Genomic DNA, 16,761 nt, shown 5'->3' with positions numbered 1-16,761 from the left:
ATCGTGGTGCAAGATCCTTTGGGGAGGAGTGACTATAATATGGTAGAATTCTTCACGAAGATGGAGAGTGACATAATTAAATCTGAAACTCGGGTCCTGAACTTAAAGTTAACTTTGATGGTATGAGGAATGTATTGGCTAAAATAAATTGGCTAAGGATACTTAAAGGGTTGATGGTAGAAAGGTAATTGCAGACATTTAAACAACACATGGATGAATTTCAACAATTGTATCACCCTAAATGTCATAAGGATAAAACATGAAAGATGGCTCAACCGTGGCTAAAAAAAGCAAATCAAGGCTAATGGAGGAGGCATATGAATTGGCTGGAAAAAACAGGTAAACTAGGGACTGGGAGAAATTTAAAATTCAGCAGAGAATGGGATAGAGTTTAATTCAGAATGGGAAAATAGAGCATGAAAGTAAGCTTGCGGAAAACATCAAAACTGATTGCAAAAGCTTCTGTAGTTAGGTGAAGAGAAAAAGATTGGTGAAGACAAATGTTGTTAGAATCAGCTGAATTTGTAATGGATGACAAAGAGATTGCAGACCAGATGAACAAATACTTTGGATCTGTCTTCACTTAGGCAGACAATAATAACATTCAGGAAATGCTAGGGGAGAGACGATCAAGCATGATGGAGGAACTGAAGGAAATCTTTATTAGTCAGGAAATAGTATTGAGGAAATTGATGGGATTAAACCCCAATAAGCCTCCAGGGCCTGATGCTCTGCATCCCAGCGTACTTAAGGAAGTGGCGCTGAAAATAACAACACATTATTGATCATTTTCCAGCATTCTGCGGACTCTGGAAGGGTTCTAGTGGACTGGAAGGTAACTATTGTCACCCCACGCTTTAAAACAGGGGGAAGAGAGAAAATGGGGAACAATGGCTGGTTTGCCTGTCATCGATGGTGGGGAAAATGCTAGAGTCTAGGTAGTTGGAAAGCCGTGACAAAATTGGGGATAATGGAACTGCAGATGCTGGAGAATCCACGATAACAAAGTGTGGAGCTGGATGAACACAGCAGCACAAGCAGCATCTTAGGAGCACAAAATCTGACATTTTGGGCCTAGACCCTTCATCAGAAAAGGGGGATGGGGAGTGGATTCTGAAATAAATAGGGAGAGAGGGGGAGGCAGACCAAAGATGGATAGAGGAGAAGATAGGTAGAGAGGAGAGTGTGGGTGGGGAAGTAGGGAGGGGATAGGTCAGTCCTGAGAGGACGGACAGGTCAAGGGGGCAGGATGAGGTTAGTAGGTAGGAAATGGGGGTGCAGCTTGAGGTGGGAGAAGGGGATAGGTGAGAGGAAGAACAGGTTAGGGAGGCAGGGATGAGCTGGGCTGGTTTTGGGATGCAGTGGGGGGGAGGGGAGATTTTGAAGCTGGTGAAATCCACATTGATACCATTGGGCTGCAGGGTTCCCAAGCAGAATATGAGTTGCTGCTCCTGCAACATTATGGCACTGCAGGAGGGCCAGGATGAACATGTGACAGAATTGGTCCTAGTCAGTATGGATTCACAAAATGGAAATGATACTTGACAAACCTCTTTGAGGATGTGACCAATGGAATGGATAAGGGTGAATCAGTAGATGTAGTGTATTTGGACTAACAAAGTTTCACACAAGAGATTAGCAAGGAAAATTAAGGTTGATGGTATCAGATATAATCTATTGACATGGATACAAAACTGGCTGACAGATAGGAAGCAGAGATTTTGAATAAATGGGTACTTATCAGAATTGCAGGCAGTGATAAGTGGGGTGCCCTGGGGTTCAGTGCTGGGACCCCAGCTGTTCACAATATACATTAACAATTTGGATGAAGGAATTGAATGCAATATCTCCAAATTTGCAGATGAAACTAAAATGGTGACAGTGTGTGCTGTGAAGAGGATGCTAAAAGGCTGCAAGGTGGTTTTGGCAGACTGGCTAAGTGGGCAAATACTTGACAAATGCAATGTAATGTGGATAAATGTGAAGTTATTCACTTCAGTGGCAAAAACAAGAAGGCAGATTATTATCTGAATGGTGGCAGTTTAGGAAAAGGTGAAATGCAGTGAGACATGGGTGTCATGGTGGAACAGTTGCTGAAGATTAGCATACCGTGCAGCAGGCAGTCAGAAAGCAAATAGTATGCTGGCCTTCATAACAAGAGTATTTGAGTATCAGAGTAAAGATGACTTGTTGCAGTTGTACATGGCCTTGGTGAGACCACGCCTTGAGCAACGTGTGCAGTTTTGATCTCCTAGTCTGAGAAAGGACGTTCTTGCTGCAGAGGGAATCCAGCAAAGGTTCACCAGATTGATTCCTGGGATGGCAGAACTGACGTCTGAGGCAAGACTAGATCCACAGGGCAGGTACTTGCTGGAATTTAGAAGAATGGGGGGTATCTCAAAGAAGCAGATATATTTCTGCTGGGATTGGACAGGCTAGATATGGGAAGCATGATCCCAATGTTGGGAAAATCCAGAACTAGTGTTCACAGTCTAAGAATAAGGGGTAAGCAATTCAGGACTGAGATAAGGAAGAATTTCTTCACTCGGAGAGTTGTGAATCTGTAGAATTCTCTCTCACAGGAAGCTGTTGGGGCTAGTTCATTAGATATATTCAAGGGGGAACTGCATGTGACCATGTGATTAAAGGGATCAAGGGGTGTGGAGAGAATGCAGAATGCTGAAATTGCATGATCAGCCATGATCATATTGAATAGTGGTGCAGGCTGAAAGGGCTGAATGGCCTGGCCCTGCACCTATTTTCTATGTTTTTATGTTAAACTGCCTACAGTTATGCTTAACGTTGTGTCATCTTGGTGCAGTGGAAGGACAAAGAGTGGAGAGCATGGAGGCTTGTTGAAATATAAATGTATCCAAAGTGAAAAAAAACACAATAACATCAAAGCCCCGGAAAATTGGGAAATATGTTTCATTTTCAGGTTTTCCCAGTTTCACAGTTGACACAAACCTATACGATGGGCATAGCTCAAGCACCAAACTTGTATTAGTAGAATGGAAGCTCTTGTAGCTCATGAAGGCAGCAAATTTATTTGAATAAGTTTGTTGAGTGAAAGTGATGAAGCCTTTACATCAAAAACCAGCTTGTGTCAAAATAAATTGTCGGCTAGTTGCTGTTCCTCATAACCTGTTTCCAGTCCAGATGTAGGACAGGTTCCCATGGGTAGAGCTTGATGCTGAAAGAACAGTCAGAACATTGTCCTGAGCTTGTAATCTCTGTTACAAAGGATAAGTACACTTTAAAGATTATGAGGAGTACACCTCCTTTCACCTGGATTGTGATGCCCCTCTGTTTGCTCTTTCCTTTTGCTTTTTTTCTTTTCATGGGCATCGCTGCCTGGGCCAGCGTACTGCTCATCCTTAACTGCTCTACCTTCTTGCACTATTGCAGTCCTTTCTTCTGCTTAACTTTGGTCAGCATTACAGACTCATATCTGTTTTCTGCCAGCTTTTACATGGGTAGTGCTAGTTAACTCAAGTGAGAGCTACTGAAGACAGCATTCCTGATGATGAAAGCCTTATAAATGGAAATAATCAAGCAATAGGTCTTGAAGATTTTGAGTTTTAACACTGTGATAATGTCTTTTTATTCTATTCTGGGATTGTCCTTTGGTAAAATAGTTATTGATTCACTGTCTTAGAAAACCAATGATCTTTGTCTGGGTGGCTACTTCATGGGCTGTCATTGCTGGAAGGCGCCAGATACTTGTTTCTGTCAGTTTCTTACTGTCTATTCCATAATTTGCTGCAAGTATTCCCAAGCCAAATCTACAACTGAGAATGTGATGCTGGTATATTTCTTGCACTGATTCATGCAAAATCAGCAGCGTGTCTTTGGATCACTTCAATCTTACATCTATCTCACACCATAAAAAGGTTTCCGCATATAAATTACATATTTCTGGATTGGATTAAAAACGTTTGGTAAGCTAGAACTCTGATATTTTTGATGCAATACCAAAGCTTCCTCCGCGGAAATCCAAAAACTATGTGTGTTTTAGATATAATTTGCTGAATATAGAATCCCCATGGATCTGTTTTAAGATGAATGAGAGTGTGTCTACCAGCTGAGAATTTGATTACAGAATTTAAAGCTATCTGTTGGTGGTTTGTTTTTGTTTTGTATTTGATATTGAATACCGTCTCCCATTGGCCCTGTCATCTTCTCCAATCGCTGTCACCCCATCTAGCCCCAACACTACTAACTCTGCATGTCCTCTGTGCTCCCTACTCAGTCACTCAGGACATCTCCCCACTGAAACAAAAATAGTAGCTGTATAATCATCTTTCATTTCCTTTAACCTGCCTCTCTTACAATAGGCAAGAGCAGATCCAGACATGAGATGGGCTGCCCAGCATCCCTTTATATGAATGGCATGTTGTTCAAACCCCTGTAAGATTCTTACCAAAATTTTCAAAGGCACCCTTGTACAACTGCAGAGCTTTCGTCTTCCTTATGTGGTGCAATTTACACCCATTAACTATCTGACTAATCCAACATGACACAGGATTTATGTTACTGACTGAAGAAAGGTCAGATAGTGAGGAGTGGGAAGAATTTTGACTTTTTTTATTCTTTGACGGCATATGGGCATCGCTGGCAAGGCCAACATTTGTTGCCAATCCTCATTGCCTTAGAATGGAGCAGATTGCTTTTCAGACCAGTTCAGAGGGCAGTCTCCATTAAGAAACAATCTAAACACTGCCCCTTGACATTCAATGGTGTTATTATCACTGAATCCCCTACTATCAACATCATGGGGTTACCATTAACCAGAAACTCAACTGGGTTGAACACATTAAAAAAATGGCTACAAGAGAAGCTCAGATGCTAGGAACACTGTGGCTGGTGATTCTCCTCCTGATTCCCCAAAACCAATCCACCACCTACAAAGGCACATGTCAGGAGTGTGATGGAATGCTTGTCACTTACTTGGAATGATGCAGCTCCAACAACACTTAAGAAGCTTCACACGATCAGAACAAAGCAATCAGCTTGATTAGCATCACATCCACAAATTATCCACTCCTTCCATTATTGATGCTCAGTAACACTAGTGTTTACTATTTACAAGATGCACTGTAGAAATTCACCCAACTTCCTTAGACAACACGTTCCAAACTCATGACCACTTCTGTCCAGAAAGACAAAGGCAGCAAGTACCTGGGAATATCACCACCTGCAAGTTCCTCTCTAAGCCACTCATTACCCTGACTTAAAAATGTATTGCCTTCCTTTACTGTCACTTGGTCAAAATCCTAGAAAATCCTTCTCTCAGGAATTTGTAGGTCAACCTATAGTATTCAGACTGCAATGGTTCAAGAAGGCTACTGCTACTTTCTCAAGGGCAACTAGAGATGGACAATAAATGCCGACCAGCCACCAACACCTATGTCCCATGAGGGAATTAAAAATAAATTAAGCATCAATTACATTGCAGTGGCCTAAAATCACACGTAGGTCAAATCAGGTAAGGGTGGCACATCTTCTTCCCTAAAGTGAATCAGATGGCAGTCAATGATAGTCATCATTACTGATGCTTTTCAATTCCAGATTTATTAACAATTTTTGCTGGCATTCCTGGTGGCAATTGAACCTATGCTCACAGAATATTAGTCTGGGTCTCTGAGTTATTAATCCAGTAACATTATTACTATGCTGCCATCTACCCATTTGTGTCCTCATTTCCAAGTCTGTTATCACTAAATCTATTCTCCTTCTCTTTCCCAGCCACACCTTCCTGCTAGAGAATATTTTGTTGCGGGCAAGGCAATAAAGGACGCAACAACCCTGCCTCTCAGATTACATATAGTGTCATCAGTGATGACCTGTCCTGTGGTCAGCCTGCCAATATCAAGGGCCTCCCTCTTGTATCATCATTAAAGCTGCCAAGAAGACCACACCTCTCCAATCGACATCACTTCTAAGCATTGTTTATTCGTTATTCCTGCAGGGTGCAGATCCAGGCAGCTATGTCAGTGATGCATGTAATCTGAAACCCTGAGTCACATGTAACAATCCTGGCAAACCTAATATCCTTCAAAAACTAAAGTACTGTGAGCATTTTTATGGTTTGTGGCTCTAATGTAAGTGTTCTGGGTGATGAAGTGCTATTCAAGAGCCTCTGGTCAGAGGGTGGCTTAATTTACATTTACTTCCATCTCTGTCAACTGTGCATTATATCGTTCACAACTTGTGAAGCCACAGAAGGTCATCGAAGCGCTTCTCAGATGAATCCAGACTCACTATGGCTACTGTCCATCCTCCCCGGACTGACCTATCCCCTCCACACCTCCCCACCTATACACTCTTCTCCACCTATCTTCTTCTCTATCCATCTTCGGTCCGTCTCCCCCCTCTCCCTATTTATTTCAGAACCCTCTCACCATCCCCCTCTCTGATGAAGGGTTGAGGCCCGAAACGTCAGCTTTTGTGCTCCGGAGATGCTGCTTGGCCTGCTGTGTTCATGAAGCTCCACAATTTATCTTGGATTCTCCAGCATCTGCAGTTCCCATTATCTCTGATCACAATGGCTGCTGACCTCTTGAGCAAATTTAAACATGCCTATTTGATATGGTTGACACTTCTTCCTGTCATTTTCTGGATATAACACATTTCTCAATGCTAGCTCTCAATGCCCATACCACACCTTCAGCTGATGAACTGTGGGTTTGGCCTGAGCTCTTGCCCATTCCATGTTGGCCCAGTCTATAACATTGCTAAGCAAGGAAACTGCACATTGAGTTCCTGACTCCTAAATGCTCCCACTGATCCTAATTTGACAGCCAGACATCAAATGGTTAAAATTCTGCTGAATGTTGTGCAATTATCACATGTATCATTATGTCTTGAAGTCAGATTCCCAACACAATTGGGAAGAATCAGCCCAGTATCTTTAAAGTAGAATAACAAACAATTTGCTGACTCAATACTTTTCTGTCTCTCATAATCTGCTCTTCTGACACAGTTGATGTACAGAAAGGAGTTCTAGCATTTTAATTGACTTTCTCTGTAGCTCAGTTTCCTTATAAGAATCCAATACTAACTTTAGAAACTTGTTTCTAAACAAATAAACATAACACAGCCAGCCAGAAGTGTTCAGTGTTTCTCTGCACACAGACTGAACTCCCTGATGCTTGTTAAATCAGTTTTCATTTCAAGCACATAGCCCTGGAGCTGTTGAATGCAACTACCAGTATGAACAGCAGCCCAAGTGCGTCGTTCAATGGGAGAAATATGTTGTGAACTCCACTTGTAACAGTTGTAATTAATGTGGCATTCCACATTTAATCTATGTCTTGAAATCACACCATCACAATTTATGTCAATATCATTCAACACACATCTCAAGTCATGAATCTGTCTTCATGTCAGTAGAGATACCTTGCACGTTCATGTGTGAAATAAACAAACTACTCTGAGACCCCAAACACTCCTGTACACTTGGGGCCATTTATGTGATGAGGGAGCTTTCAGAGACATGCTCAGTGGCCTTTTGAGACTCAGAAGAAACCAGTGTTACTTGCTGATGAAATAATGCTAGTCTACCTCAATGGCATTGTCCCAGAAAACATACCTGCAATACATATTTCATTGTAAAAGTATTTGTTCACGGATCAGGAATAGCACTTGTTAAGTTTGCAGATCTTCTGTTCTCTTAGGTCTACCGAGAAGCTCTCTATACCCTAGGCAGTGTCTAGAGTTTTTGTTTACGATGAAGTAAATATGTTGAGAGTCTACAATAATCATATTTGAATATTGTCAAGATCTGACAGAAAAATCAAGCCACACTCACAGAGTCATAAATATCTATGGTACAGAGAAAGGCTCTAAGCCAACATGTCCAGCTAGTTAAAAATAACCGTCTAACTATTCTTCCACTTTCCAGATGTTGGTCCATAGCCTTGTTTGCCTTTGATGTAAGTGACCATCTAAATGCTTCTTGAATGTTACAAGGGTTTCTGCCTCTATCACCCTTAGAGGCAATGAGTTCCAGATTTTCACCATTCTCAAAAAGTTTTTCTTCACATCTTGACTAAAATGCTTGCCCCATGGTCATTGATCTATCCATCAATGGGAGAAATTTCTTTTTGTCCACCCTAGAATTCCTGCATAATTTTGTGCACCTCACTCATGTCCCCTCTTAATCTCCTTTGCTCTAAGGAAAACAATCTCAGTCTATATAATCTCCCTTCATAACTGAAGCTTTCCAGCCCAGGAAACATGCTGATAAATCTCCTCTGCACACCACTCCTATAATGTGGATTCCGGAAGGACACATACTCGAGCTATGGCCTAACCACTGTTTTATACAGATCCAGCATAACCTCCCTGCTCTTAAACTCTCTGCCTCAACTAATAAAGGCAAGTATACCATGTGCTTTCTTTATGACTTTATCCATCTGTTCCAATAATTTAAGGGACCAGTATACATGCATACCAAGGCCCTCCGATTCTCTGTGCTTCCCAGGGTTTATCATCTCACATTTATTCAGACTGAATTCGAAAACTCCTCTTATTCCACAAATCACCACAAATATGAAAACTGACCAATTTGGTTTCTAGGATAGTTAACGTCTGACTGTAATGGCAATCTAAATAAAAGAAACTCACTCCAGATTCCATCAACTGACATGAAAACAAAAATAAACTCATCCTGTAACTTGGTAAAGGAAAAGACAGTCATGAGTCCTAACATGAAAAGACTTTTTTTAAACAAGATGTAGTTTATTGTACGATGACAAGTAGCTGCAAGGTATCATACCAAGGCAGAACTTGTTATGAATTCTCTGAGGGCTCTTATGCATATTGATCAGCATTCCATGGAATGTTAGGAGTTTCTTCCCCATACCCACCCATGCCAGTATTGTGTTGGAGGTCTTAAAGCACATAAAGCGAGATAAATCCCTGGGATCTGATCACGTATATCCCAGGGCATCATGGGAAGATAGGGAAGAAATTGCACAACCCCCAACAAGAGACACTTGATTGATCGAAAGGCTTGCGCAAAGTTCTGAAAGACGGAAGGATAGCTAATGTTGTGCCATTACTTAAGAAAGGCTGCAAAGAAAAGCCAGGGAGCTACAGACCAGGAAGCCTGATATCAGTGGTAGGCAAGTTCTTGGAAGATTTTCTGAGAGATTGGATCTACATACGGTTGAAAAAGCAAGGGCTGAATAGGATAGTCAGCTTGGTTTTGTGTGTGGTAAACCATGTGTCGTGAGTTCTTTGAAGGGGTGACCACTTAGATAGATGAAGACAGAGCAGGAGACATTGTCTACGTAGACTTTAGCAAGGCAATTGACAAGAGTCCATATAGTAGACTGGTTAGTAAGGTTAGATCATATCGGATCCAGGCAGACCTAGCTAGTTGAATACAAAATTAGCTTGATGGTAAATGACAGATGGTAGTGGTGGAGGATCATTGTTCACAGTGGAGGTTGGCCACATGGATGATGTGTGTCCACTGTCACTTATATAAACAATTTGGATGAGAACATAGGAAGCATGGTTAGTAAACTTGTGAATGACACCAAAATTGGTGGTATAATGGACAGCGAAGAAGGTTGTCGAAGAGTACAACAGATCTTGATCAACTGGGCCTATGGGCTGAGGAGTGGTAAATTGAGTTTAATTCAGATAAATACTAGATGTTGCATTCTGGGAAAACAAACCAGGCAGGACTTACATAGTTAATGGTAAGGCCCTCGTTAGTGTTGTTGAAAAGTGAGACCGAGAGGTGCGTACAAATTTCTTCAGAATTGGTGTCACAGGTAGTGAAGAAGATGCTCCCATTCATCAGTCAGAGCATTGAGTGCAGGAGTTGGGATGTCATGTTATAGCTGCACAAGACATTGGTAAGGCCACATTTGGGGTACTGTGTACAATTCTGGTCACGCTGCTAGAAGAAGGATAGTATTGAATTGGAAAGAGTGCACAAAAGATTGACTTGGATGTTACCGAGACTAGAGGTTTTGAATTTTCAGGAGAAGCTGTATAGCTGTGATTTTTTTTCCTTGAGCATGGGAGGCTGAGGCTGACCTTATAGAGGTTTACAAAATGATGAGGGCTATAGATAAATGAATAGCCAAGGCTTTTCCACAGTGTAGGGGAGTCCAAAACTAGAGGGCAAAGGTTTAAAATGAAAGGGGAAAGATTTAAAGGTATCATGAATGGTAACTTTTTCACAAAGAGAGTGGGAGATGTGAGTATAATTAGAACATTTAAAAGATGTTTGGACAGGTACATGGATAGGAAAGATTTAGAGGGATATGGGCCAAACATAGGCAAATGGGACTAGTTCAATTTAGGAATCCTGTCTGGCACAGACAAGTTGGGCCAACACTCTGATTTCGTTCCATTCTATATGACTCTATGAAAATATCAGTTTGGGTGACGCTTAGTGTAGCCTCCAACAATAAACGTTTCAAAATCATTACCTTACATAACATTGAGGACAAGCAAAAATAGCCATCAAAATGAAAACAAAACTCAAGTATTATCTGCAACTAAATGTAATACTTAAATTCACCGAATGTAAATAAAGCTATTTACTGAGGCTTTACATCACTTAATGGTGCAGTTAATGCTGATAGTATGTTACAATCTGTAAATGCCATGCGGCCTAAATCTGAAGCCATGGGCCTAGGTATGCATTGTGATCCCTGCATTATTTCAACACTTTCAATTTTGGCCCTTTAAATGATCCGAAATGTTCAGATTCAGAACAGGAATCAAAATTTTGTTTTCAAGCAATACTCTACTTCTACTTAAATTTACGTTTTTAATTCATTATTGAGATGTGAGGTTTGCTGGTCATCCAGCATTTTTATTGCCTGGCCCTTGATGCTCTTGAAATGGTGACGATCAGTTGTCTTCTTGAACCAGTGCAGTCTATGTGCTGTAGGTAGACCCACATGCCTTTAGAGAGGGAAGATTTTGGCCCAGAAAGAGTGAAGGAATGGTAATATGTTTCTAAGTCAGGGTGGTGTGTGATTTAGAGATGAATTTGCATGAGGTGGTATTTCCATGTATCTTCTGGCCTTATCCATCTAAGGTTTGGTTCTAGGTTTGAAAGATGCTATCTAAGGATCTTTGGTGAATTTCTACAGTGCAATGTGTGTCATTCATCATATAGCTGCTACTGAGTATTGGTGGTAGATGGAATGAACGTTTGTGGATGTAGTGCCAATCAAGTGGGCTGCTTTGTCCTGGATGGTCTAAGCTTCTCAAGTATTGTTGGGGCCGCATCTACCCAGACATTTAGGGATTATGGCATCATGCTCCTGATTTGTGCCTTGCAAATGATGGACAAGCTTTGGGGAGTGCCTCTGGCATGCTTTTGTAGCCACTATGTTTAGGTGGTGATACAAAATAAAAACTGAAATAACTGCGGCTGCTGTAAATCAGAAATAACAATAGAAATTGCTGGAAAAGCTCAACAAGCCTGGCAGCATCTGTGAGGAGGGAAACCAGAGTTAACGTTCCAGGTCGAGTGACCCTTCCTTAGAAAGACCAGATGAAGCAGCTCTTCACCTGCACTTCACACAATCTAATCAACTGCATTCTTCCACATTGGGAAAATGAAGCATTGACTAGGTGACTGCTTTGCAGAACTCTTGTGTTCTGTCTGCATAAAAGACCCTGGACTTCCAGTGGCTTAACACTTCAACACATACCCTGTTCCCTGGCCAACAACTCTGTCTCAACCGTGCTGCAGTTCTCTAGTGAAGCTCAATGCAAGCTGGAAAAATAACAGTGATAATGGGAACTGCAGATGCTGGAGAATCCAAGATAACAAAGTGTGGAGCTGGATGAACAAAGCAGGCCAAGCAGCATCTCATAACACAAAAGCTGACGTTTTGGGCCTAGACCCTTCATCAGAGAGGGGGATGGGGAGAAGGAACTGGAATAAATAGGGAGAGAGGGGGAGGCGGACCGAAGATGGAGAGAAAAGAAGATAGGTGGAGAGGAGAGTATAGGTGAGGAGGTAGGGAGGGGATAGGTCAGTCCAGGGAAGATGGACAGGTCAAGGAGGCGGGATGAGGTGGTAGGTAGGAAATGGAGGTGCGGCTTGAGGTGGGAGGAAGGGATGGGTGAGAGGATGAACAGGTTAGGGAAGCAGAGACAGGCCTTTTGGGATGCAGTAGGGGAAGAGGATGAGCTGGGCTGGTTTTGTGATGCAGTGGGGGGAGGGGAAGAACTGGGCTGGTTTTGGGATGCAGTGGGGGAAGGGGAGATTTTGAAGCTTATGAAGTCCACATTGATACCATTGGGCTGCAGGGTTCCCAAGCAGAATATGAGTTGCTGTTCCTGCAACCTTCGGGTGGCATCATTGTGGCACTGCAGGAGGCCCATGATGGACATGTCATCTGAGGAATGGGAGGGGGAGTTGAAATGGTTCGCGACTGGGAGTTGCAGTTGTTTGTTGCGAACCGAGCGGAGGTGTTCTGCAAAGCAGTCCCCAAGCCTCTGCTTGGTTTCCCCAATGTAGAGGAAGCTACACCGGGTGCAATGGATACAATATACCACATTGGCAGATGTGCAGGTGAACATCTGCTTGAAGGGCTTGAGAGTTGTCTCTCCGGAAGGCACTTTCCCCCCACAGTGGTCGAGAACGCCCTTGACCATGTCACCCGCATTTCCCGTGACACATCACTCACACCCCGCCCCCGCCACAACCGCCCCAGAGGATCCCCCTCATTCTCACATACCACCCCACCAACCTCCGGATACAACGTATCATCTACCGACACTTCCGTCATCTACAATCCGACCCTACCACCCAAGCTATTTTTCCATCCCCACCCTTGTCTGCCTTCCAGAGAGACCACTCTCTCTGCGACTCCCTTGTCCGCTCCACGCTCCCCTCCAACCCCACCACACCCGGCACCTTCCCCGGCAACCACAGGAAGTGCTACACTTGCCCCACACCTCCTCCCTCACCCCTATCCCAGTCCCCATGATGACCTTCCATTTCAAGCAGATGTTCACCTGCACATCTGCCAACGTGGTATATTGTATCCATTGCACCTGGTGTGGCTTCCTCTACACTGGGGAAACCAAGCGGAGGTTTGGGGACCGCTTTGCAGAACACCTCCGCTTGGTTCGCAACAAACAACTGCACCTCCCAGTCGCGAACCATTTCAACTGCCCCTCCCATTCCTCAGTCGACATGTCCATCATGGGCCTCCTGCAGTGCCACAATGATGCCACCCGAAGGTTGCAGGAGCAGCAACTCATATTCCGCTTGGGAACCCTGCAGCCCAATGGTATCAATGTGGACTTCACAAGCTTCAAAATCTCCCCTTCCCCCACTGCATCCCAAAACTAACCCAGTTCTTTCCCTCCCCCTACTGCAGCCCCAAACCAGCCCAGCCTGTCTCTGCTTCCCTAACCTGCTCGTCCTCTCACCCATCCCTTCCTCCCACCTCAAGCCGCACCTCCATTTCCTACCTACCACCTCATCCCGCCTCCTTGACCTGTCCATCTTCCCTGGACTGACCTATCCCCTCCCTACCTCCTCACCTGTACTCTCCTCTCGACCTATCTTGTTTTCTCTCCATCTTCGGTCCGCCTCCCCCTCTCTCCCTATTTATTCCAGTTCCCTCTCCCCATCCCCCTCTCTGATGAAGGGTCTAGGCCCAAAACGTCAGCTTTTGTTCTCCTGAGATGCTGCTTGGCCCGGAAAAATAACATCTCATTTTCTGCTTGGGGACCCTGCAATCTTCCAGGCTCAAAAACTTCAGGGCTTGAGCCCTTCCATGTCTTCACCTCAGCCCCACCTACCAGGCCTTGTTATCACATAGTCTACCATTACACATAGCCCAGTGTTAATCACTAACAGTCCACATTAATAGCTATTTACCCTCCTGGCCAGATTGTTGTCCACCCCTCTGCCAGTCTAACTGTTCTTCTATCTTTCTCTTTGGGAATTCGAGGAAGGGGCACTCGGCCTGAAACATTGACCCTGATTTCTCTCCATATATGCTGCCAGACCTGTTGAGCATTTCCAGCAATTTCTATTGTTGTTTATGTGGCAAGTCAAGTTGAGGTTCTGATCAACAGTAACTCCAAGGATGTTCATAGTGGAGGATTCAGTGATGGTAATGCCATTGAATGTACGGGGACAGTGGTTAGATAGTTTCTTATTGGAGATGGGCATGGGATCACATTTGTGTGGCATAACTATTACTTGCCACTTGTCAGCCCAAGCCTGGACATTATCCAGATCTTTTTGCATTTGAATATGTAATGCTTCAGCATCTAATGAGTCATGAATGTTGCTGAATATTGTGCAATTATGGCAAACATCTCTAGTTCTGACCATGTGATGGAGTGAAAGTAATTGATGAATCAGCTAAAGATGGTTGGGTCTAGGACAGTACCCTAAGGAACTTCTGCAGAGTTGTCCTGGAACTGAGATGACTAACCTCCAACAAACACAGCAATCTTCCTATGTGCAGGTATGTTAAGAAAGTATTTTCAAATCAGATAAGCTTGCAGTCACTGTTTACAATGTTTTTTTTAAATTTACATACTCAGTACTGGGAAATTGTCTTTTTACATTGATATCTAGTGTAATTTAATGAAATATTTGTGCAGCTGACAGCTGTGTGGAACGATAAGTCTCATGAGAGTTAAGACCTCACCGAAGCATTCATTAATGAATATCAGAATTCTTCGGTGGTTCAGAAATTTCAATGGAGTCTGGCTCTGTTAAAACTTGGGCCTGTGATGCAAACAAGAAATAATAAGGATCTTCAGACCAATGTCACTCAATTTCAATTTAAAAACAGATCTTCATTGGAGTTTATTTAAGGATTTCTTGTCCCTCTAGCGACATCCTACACTTTCCATATACATGGACAAATATTTGAAGTTAAAGACATCTTCAGCTTTGTCACGCAGGATGTGATATATCTGGCCTCATGCACGTGAGCCATGTTTTTATCAGCATGAAATTTTAACAGGTAAGAAGAAATGATAAATTATAGACTGTCTATGGTAGAATGAAGCAATGAAATTTTATTTTTAACCACCTATCAGAGCAGTGTTAAAATGTGCTTGCAAAATCTTACAAGACAAATGTTGCTTGTTCCGTGTTTAAAGAGTTGATGAAGATGAATCATGAGATACCCTTCCAGAGTGGCTTGGGCAGATGGAATCCAAATCTGTATTAATTACATGAGGGAAAGTAATAAGTAAAATATCAGCAAAAGGCATTTTCCCAGCTGTTACAAATGCTCCTCCTTCCCCTTTTATCTGCAGTGTAAAAAAAAATCACTTTCCAGCCCTCTTCACTTCCAAAAAAAAAATTACACACTGAGTTCAAAACAATAACCCTGATTCTCTCTCCACAGATGCTTCCACACCTAATGAGTTTCACTGGCACTTTGTCTTTTTTTTTAATGTTCCCTTTCTGTGTCAATTAACATATTATCAACCATGGGCAGATCACAGATGCCATGCTGAGATGAAACAAATATTCTAATTATTTATAATAGGCTTCATCATAATTTTTTTAGAAACTATTTGTGAAAACCTTCTTAATACATAGTCCCCATAAAAATAAACATTTATGTTCTACATCAATAATAGCCAAATCTTTAATAACTTCTTTGACCTGTCAAGTAAACTGCAAATTTGCTACCCATGACTATAATGGTGGCACTCAAGCATTTGCTACTGCGATAGCACTGAAATTTAAAACAAGTGAACATTAGAATTTCAGAACAGTTTTTTTTTCAACTGAGACACATAGGCCCTTTCTTTCCCCCCCAAACTCTTGAAGACATGCAATGTAAATAATTTGTCAGTTTAACAGTTCTGCCAAATGTATCTAAGTATTTAAGCAAAATCTATGAATTCTAGCTCATACCCTTAGAATAAGACCTTTGCACCAATAAAAATGGGGTCTATTTCATAATGGCACTGACCCACCTCTATTCCCCATTCCCAGACACAAATAGAATCTATAAGGAAAGAGACAGAAGTTCCAGATTCCAAGTTCCTAGGTTCCAGTTTCACTGCCATTTTAAAGTTCCCAGAGTGTCCGTAACTTGCAAAAATTGAGGTTGATGTTTACAAAGTGGGGTTCATTGGAGATTATTATGACAAATAACTGCATTTTATTCCCAATCAGCTCACAAAGTTCCCCATATTGTGATAAAATCTGCAATCATCATAGAATCCCTACAGTATGGAAACAGGCCTTTGAGCTCATCAAGTCCACACCAACTCTCTGAAAAGCATCCCACACAGAATCGTGCCCACCTTATCCCCGTAACACACACAGCTGATCTACCTAACCTACACATTTCTGGATACTATAGGCACTTTAGCATGGCCAATCCACCTAAACTGCACAGCTTTGGACTGTGGGAGGAAACTGGAACACCTGGAGAAAACCCAAGCAGATATGGGGAGAACATACAACCTCCACACGGACTGGAATTGAATCCGGGTCTCTGGCACTATGAAGCATCAGTATTAACCACTCTTAGGATAATAAAGGCTGGTCTATGAGACCTATCATGTCAAACGATCCATTCATATCTTTCATTGTGACTATTAATCTGCTCCACATTTGCTGATTGGAAGCTTAGGGCTGGTCATTATTTTCACATGCCACTCACCATTATTAGATCATCACCATATCCAATAAGAATGTCAGAGTGAAACCAAAAGAAAAATTTCAAAGACACAAGCTAAATCAAAAGTGTGCTTTGACAGGTGATCACG

General features: G+C 42.5%; 1 protein-coding gene across 1 annotated transcript in view; it reads right to left on the bottom strand.

Moving 5' to 3' along the window:
• Positions 1 to 15,071: 15,071 nt before the first annotated feature.
• Positions 15,072 to 16,761, bottom strand: part of LOC125451282 (leucine rich adaptor protein 1-like) — a 162,002-nt gene continuing 160,312 nt past the window's right edge. Inside the window, exon 4 of the mRNA XM_059644576.1 lies at positions 15,072 to 15,191. The gene's annotated coding sequence lies outside the window, so the exon portion shown is untranslated. The remainder of the gene's footprint in view (positions 15,192 to 16,761) is intronic.

This window comes from Stegostoma tigrinum, chromosome 3, assembly GCF_030684315.1.
Source record: "Stegostoma tigrinum isolate sSteTig4 chromosome 3, sSteTig4.hap1, whole genome shotgun sequence".
In the NCBI taxonomy this organism is placed as follows: Eukaryota; Metazoa; Chordata; class Chondrichthyes; order Orectolobiformes; family Stegostomatidae; genus Stegostoma; species Stegostoma tigrinum.
The sequence above is the reverse complement of the archived record's forward strand: the minus strand, read 5'-3'. Positions and strand labels throughout refer to the sequence as shown.